Source organism: Octopus sinensis, linkage group LG7, assembly GCF_006345805.1.
Source record: "Octopus sinensis linkage group LG7, ASM634580v1, whole genome shotgun sequence".
Lineage (NCBI taxonomy): Eukaryota > Metazoa > Mollusca > Cephalopoda > Octopoda > Octopodidae > Octopus > Octopus sinensis.
In genome coordinates, this window is record NC_043003.1 from 66257952 (window position 1) to 66265451 (window position 7500).

Genomic DNA, 7500 nt, shown 5'->3' on the forward strand with positions numbered 1-7500 from the left:
TTAACAGGAAGTTAACAAGATGCTTCAAAATTTGACATCCTGTCGGATGAAGTGCTGGAACGTAAGATGGTCGTGGCAGAGATTCTTTGCCAAAATTTTGTGTTTTACAGACATTTCTAAGATTGGCGGTTTGACACTGACATGGAAAACAATTGATTCTTTTAGACTGACCAATGTTAAACATAATTGCTGAACTTTAATATACATAACTTTAACTTGCATAATTCTTTCTCATGTTTCTATACTGTGAGGGCTTTTGTAGGGCTCAGGAAATTACAGATGACATTTCCTCTACCCTGTTACTAAATCATTGTTAGGTCCTTCCTTTGGTACAATTTCGCTTTGGGAATGCGTTTTAGTGAATATCAGGTCACCTGTGAAATCTCTGATGAGTGCTACTGGTAACCTGGAATTCAGTACAACCTGAAGCATTATCGGATCATCTGTGACTAAACCGGCACTTCCACTATACTTACATGGTGCAGAGGTTTGCTAGAATATCTGCAGGACTAAACACAAGATCTGTCAAAAGGACGGGTGTACCTGGTATAGGTTCAATGACTATTTGTCAATAGCAGCGGCTCTCAAAAATTCCAGGTTGGCGTCCAGTATAGTGGAAAACCTCGAGAAGTGAGATACCCTTAGCTTTTGTTAAAGCATGATTCTAGAATCTGCTTCAAACTCTGGCTACGTCTGCTCCGATAATCGGCGGAGGCTTGGTTAGCGAATCCTCTGCGATGCCCCACAATTGAGGGTAGGGTGAGCTGCTACGGATCACACTGTCCTAAATTGTGTATGCATGTGACCGGGAATCATATGGGAACTTTGAATCTTCACAGTGAAACTTGGAATACGCAGGGAGATTTCAACAGAGGAAGTAATAGGCTACAACTAAATACTGCAAACACTTCGCCCAAATGTCCAGTGATTTGACAATTCAACTGTCACAGTTTTTAGTAATAACTAGACAGCTCTATGATTAATAGGTGCCGCTTTCTTTTTTGTGCATGTGGAGTCCCTTTTGCATGTGTGTGTGTGTATATGTTTTATCTCATATCAGCTATGATCCATCAGATTCATGGGGAAATGAGCTGCGATTCATAAGTATTTCTTTTATGATTCACATATATTGGGCAGGTTTGAAATATATTAGTGAACGTGTCGATCCTTTTAATACGACATAGCATAATTTTGGAGGTTTGGTCGCTTATCTCTAACAAGTCAAACGTTCATTGGTTTATTATTCATGTTATCGACAAAGATACAAAGAAAAATTTTCAAGTGCAGAAAATATCGGTTTCAAATTTTAGCAGAGGTCCAGATTGGCGCAACTCCAAGGCACAAATGATACTTATTTTATCTACTCTAAAAAAATGCAAGACAAGGTCGACCACTACAGAATTTGAACTCAGAAGAAAAATGGCCCTAAGCATCTTCCTCGGCGTGCTAACGATCCTGCCAGTTCACCGACTTAAGTGAAAAGCATAGTATTTTCATTAACCATTATACAAGTGATATTGATAGGTTCTTCAAAAGAAACTCTAAACTGAGCATCAACTTTCTATAAAACGCCATGGTTTTTTTCAGGGGATGATTTTTTATATAAATCTTGTATCCCCGCAAAAAAAGCCATCTCTAATCATTCTTTCAAATATATATAATATTATACCAATAACGTTCTCTTTATTATTTTACTATATATATATATATATATTATATATATATATATAATATAATATAATTATATATATATATATATATATATATATATATATATATATATGTATATATATATACATATATATAGGGTATTAAAATTTTCACTACCAGTGGCCTAGCATGTATAATAAGTCAATAGGCAATATATTTTTCAATATAAAATACTGTACATTTAAACACAATGAGAAATTACCTGTAAAATGCAATTTCTACACGCTAGGAGAAGTAAAAATCGACCGAAGAACACAAAGAAACATTTTAGCAATTTCCAAGGGAATGAAAAAATAAAAACTTTTACCTTCTTTTACGGTTATACCTATAGGTTTCAAACATTTTAACTTTATTTGCTAAAAAATCCGAAACCTATAGGTATAACCGTAAAAACAAGGTAAACGATTTTATTTTTTCATTCCCATGGAAATTGCTTTTTTTTTTCTTGCGGTCTTCGGTCGTTTTTGACTGTCTCCTAGCGTGTAGAAATTGCCTGTTACAGGTAATTCCTCTTTGTGTTTAAATGTACACTATTTTATATATATACATATATATATATATATATATATATATATATATATATACATAATCATTCACTCCTTCTGCAATGCATGCCTATATATTTTCAATTTCCTAAGATTTTTGTTCGAAATAGTGACACAAAATGAAAGCGGCGTGTTGGCAGAATCGTTAGCCTACCGGACAAAATAATTAGTTCCATTTCTTCCAGCTGTTAAACTGTTGAGTTCAAATACCCACGCAGATTGACTTTGCTTTTCCTCCTTTCGACATCGGTGAAATAAGTAGCTGATGAGCATTGTAGTCGATGTAATCAATTTGACCCCTCACTCAAAAATTTCAGGTTTTGTGCCTATAGTAGAGAGCAACATGAATCATAACATAAAACAATCATTATTTACATTTGACGGATATTTGTCCTCATCCTGTTTGTTGTCAACAAACTTTTCGGCTGATATACCCTCCAGCCTTCATCCGGTGTATTGTGGAAAATTTCGAACATGGCTTATCATTCCGAAGGTATTTTTCGATATTATTATTATTATTATTATTATTATTATTATTCGGTGACCTTCAGAAATCGAACTCGGAAACTTGGGGTTAGAACCCGGCGCTCTTAACCATTATGCCATATGCCCGTGGGTAATTATGGAGTGAATTTTAGGGCTTATAAACCAATCAGTACAATATTAGAAATGAGAGAGTGCCAGGCATATTTGCTTTCGTAGTTGAATAATGATTTAGAATCCGGCCAGATTTGGATTAGTCGCACATCTTTAACACCAATAAAATTTATTTGCGGCATATTGATATAAATTCAGATAACTTTATCCCTATTTCATGATCCTATAACAAATTCAAAAATCAAAAGAATTTCCAAATTCCACAACAAAGAACACTCAATTATATAAATTCGAGGAAGTGTCCTTGCCAGCAAGTGAAATGATTTGGAAATGTGAGTTGAAATTAAAACAGTGCCGAAGATACATGGTAGCTATTCAGACACATACAAAGACTGTTGACTTCACTTAAGCATTTACTGTTTGGTGCCAAAAATATCATCGCACCAATTGCAACCTAATCACTGACGTGGTTCCACAACAATGGAGTTTATAGACTTTGTGAGTTATAGAATAACGTATATGTGTCTTCCACGCAGTAATTATTTCGCTTTTTAGTTTCAAAATAGTTCCACTAAATCCCATACACTTCGGTATCATTTAATTACATCTGAATATTCTCAGTATCATAGACACAAGACCTGAAAATAGAGGCAAGTCATTACAACGACCACAAAACTTGACTAATATATATGTTATCGACCGCCAAATGATGAAAGGTAAAGTCAACCTCGGCGGCATTTGAACTTAACGAAAACACGGATGAAATACTGCAAAACATTTTGTCTGGTGTCCAAAGTCTTCAGCCAACTCGAAGCCTTAATGAATAAGAATCGCTAAATAATAATTTCTTAAACTGGCAATAGCGTTTACTATTCTTATAGTCACCAACAGATGGCTTTATAACAAATGATAAATGCACAAGTTTAGCTCGTGCCAAAGTGTTATTCTACCACTTTCTATATAGTGAAGGCGTTATCTAGTGGTTAGAATGTTGCCCTCATAATCACGAGATTGTGTTTCTGTTTCCAGAACCGGACAGTTTATTGTGTGTACTTGAGCAAAACATTTCTTTTCCTCGTTGCTCTTGTGCACTCAGCTGTCAATGCGGAACTTGTGGCAAACTGGCGTCGCATTCAGAGGCAATGCTGTGATCACGTTTATTTACACGCCATGGAAACTGGATAATCGGCGCTATGAATTCAAGTATTAGATGTCAGTAATGGGTAACTGCTACCGTTTACTCATTATATCGACCGTACAATTGAATACGATGATATTAGGACAGAAACTAAAATATTTGGGACTCTTGCACCTGGTACCAAAGAAGAGAAAAAAAGCAACGCAAACTAATGAAGCCCGATGTAACAAAACAGTGGATCTACGCATTTCAAATGCATGGTAGAGCGTAATTGAATTTTATGTAGCAATCCCTAATGGACGCACATGGCTAAGTGGTTAGAGCAGTGGCCTCGCAGTCGTGGGATCCCGCGTTCGAATCTCAGACTGGGCGATGTGTGTGTTTATGAGCGAAACACCTAAGCTCCACGCGGCTCCAGCAGAAGCTCTGCTGACTCTTTCGCCACAACTTTCTCGCACTCTTTCCTCCTGCATCTAGTAGCTCACCTGCGATGGACCGGCGTCCCGTCCAGGTGGGGAACCTATACGCCAAAGAAACCGATAAACCAGCCTTTATGAGGCAGGCTTGGCTCGAGAAGGAACAAGCAACAACAACAGTAATCCCTCGCCTTATCGCGGTTCACCTATCGCTATTTGTTATTTAAGCTTACGTCGATTCCTCCATGGTGTTGTTTTGCATTTATAATAGAACAAATATTATCCAAATTATAAAAATAATAATAAAAAATATACAGTACAGTAGTGTTTCTACTACGCGGATTTTCAACTATCGTGGGGGGTTTGGGAACGTAATACCCGCGATAATCGAGGGATTACTGCATTTGTTTCTGTCTTTGAGCTGCGATCATGCTGGAGCAGTCGAAAGGTTTAGTCGAATAAATAGGCCCCAGTATCTTTCTAGTGCTTTCAATATGGGGCCCTTCGGTCAGATCACTAAATCCCAGAGGCTTAGACTAACCAACGCTGGTTGTCAAATAGTCTGGAGAAACAAACACACAAGAAGATACCCTATATATATATATATATATATATATATATATATATATATATATATACGGTGGGGTAAGGGTGGCGTGTGTGCGTGTTATATTATTTTCCAATAACAGAATGAAGCGAAAATTACTGAATGGCCGATCTTCCTGCTAGGTGTTTAACAAACTTAATTATGTAAGATTAGAAAAGAATGTATATTTATATTTCAGTTTTTATTTATCTTACTTATTATATATATATATATATATATCGCATCATGAAAGATATCAAATATGCTTTATTAGCAATGACGTATGTAATACATGTTGGCCGTGTAGCTCTAAACAATATTCATATAGAATTTGAAATTGCGATGAACCCTCTCAAATAGCTCTTCATTGCCGTTGACTTATTCACACGCTTCAACAATTCTTTAAAGAAGATGTCTTTGGTCACGAATCTTTTTAGAATACACAAGGGATTTAATGTAGCCCAAGAAAAAAAGTCCATGGGAGTTAAATCTGGTGACCGTGGTGCCCATTCATTTGGCCCGCGACACCCAAACCATCTTCCTGGAAAATGTTCATTCAAAAAGTCACGAACCTGTAATCATAATGGCGCGTAGCACCATCCTACTGGAACCGAACAGGATTACCTCCTTCCAAGTGCATGCACGTAATGCATCATCTCGTTGCCAAGCATGTCCAGATACGAATCACCTGTCACAGAGCCCTCAAAATAAAATGGACCAATTACTTGATTGTGCCAAATCCCACACCACACCATTACCTTGCCCTCGCATGGTTGGTTATCCGCTTCCATCGAATGAGGATTTTTTTGTTAGTAATATCGTCAATACACATATATAGGCGTAGGAGTGGCTGTGTGGTAAGTAGTTTGCTTACCAGCCACTAGGTTCCGAGTTCAGTACCACTGCGTGACAGCTTGGGCAAGTGTCTTCTACTATAGCCTTGTGAATGGATTTGGTAGATGGAACCTGAAAGAAGCCCGTCATATATATGTATATATATATATGTGTGTGTGTGTGTATGTGTGTGTGTGTGTGTGTGTGTGTGTGTGTGTTTGTGTTTCTGTGTTTGTCCCCCCAACATCGCTTGACAACCGATGCAAGTGTGTTTACGTCCCCGTAACTTAGCGGTTCGGCAAAAGAGACCGATAGAATAAGTACTGGGCTTACAAAGAATAAGTCGTGAGTTCGATTTGCTCGACTAAAGGTGGTGCTCCAGCTTGGCAGCAGTCAAATGGCTGAAACAAGTAAAAGAGCATAATAATATAATATATATATATATATATATATATATATATTATATATATATAAACAATTTGGCAAAAGTTACCTGACTGTAAATCAAAGCCATTTAAGTCATAGATTTTTTTTTTTTGATAACTGAATGAATTTGATGAAAGCATCTAAATATGAAACATCATGAAAATTGTTCAAACTGAAGTCTTTCTTCGGCGACACATGATTCCAAACTTATAAATAAAACCGAATATTAAGTATTTATAGAATTTTGCTTTACTGTCTGGTGAGCTTTGGCCAAGCCTGTATCTCTTATCTTACGAAAAACAAATACACAGCCATAGATGACGATCCTCCACGCCGTCTCCATCAACCAGATTCCCTCACAAAGCATTGCTTGGCCAAAGATGATACTTTGGTCACAGAAGCCGAAACTATGTGGGTGCAAAACAAGCTTCTTTACCAGATAGCCATTCCAAATTTGCATATTAAACTGAAACATGTAATTGGAAACATTGCAATTAACTATACCAAAGTCTTCTGTTTCTGTATTTTAGTTCCAGAAACAATAAACCTTTCAACAATAGGCACGAGGCCTGACATTTTGGGGGGAGGGAAACAGTAGATTGCATCAAGCCCAGATTTTCACTGGTATTTAGTTTAACGACCCCGAAAGGATGAAAGGTAAAATCGACCTCGGTGGATTTAAACAACCACAACCACAACAACAACAACAACAACAACAACAACAACAAAACAACAACAACAACAATAATAATAATAATGATAATGATAAAAATAATAACAATTAGCATGCCCAGCTGACAACAAGGTATGTGATAAAGAAAGAAAAGTCGATAGATATGACAGGTTAGCTTGGGAAGTTAAGCAGTTGTGGTCGGGGGAAAAGGATGCAGTAGTACCAAGAATTGTCGGAGCCCTGGGAACTGAGCAAAAATCTCGAGTACTACGCGAAACAAATATGGGCTGCAATAACGGTGTAGAATTTGCAGAAAACAGCACTGCTTGGAACCGTTCGAATACTCCGGGAGGTACTCGAAAATAAAAGGTGTTACCTTAGTTCACTGGTAGTGAACAGCTGACACTGCAATACCTATCCAGCGTTAGAAGCTGTGCAAAGGCAATGATAATAATAATGATAATAATGACAGTAAATTTTTGCCAGAAGGACAGCTTGGGGGAAGGGCGTTAAGTCTATTGCATCGACTCCAATGCGTAACTGGTACTTACTTAAACAGAAACAACAATAATAAT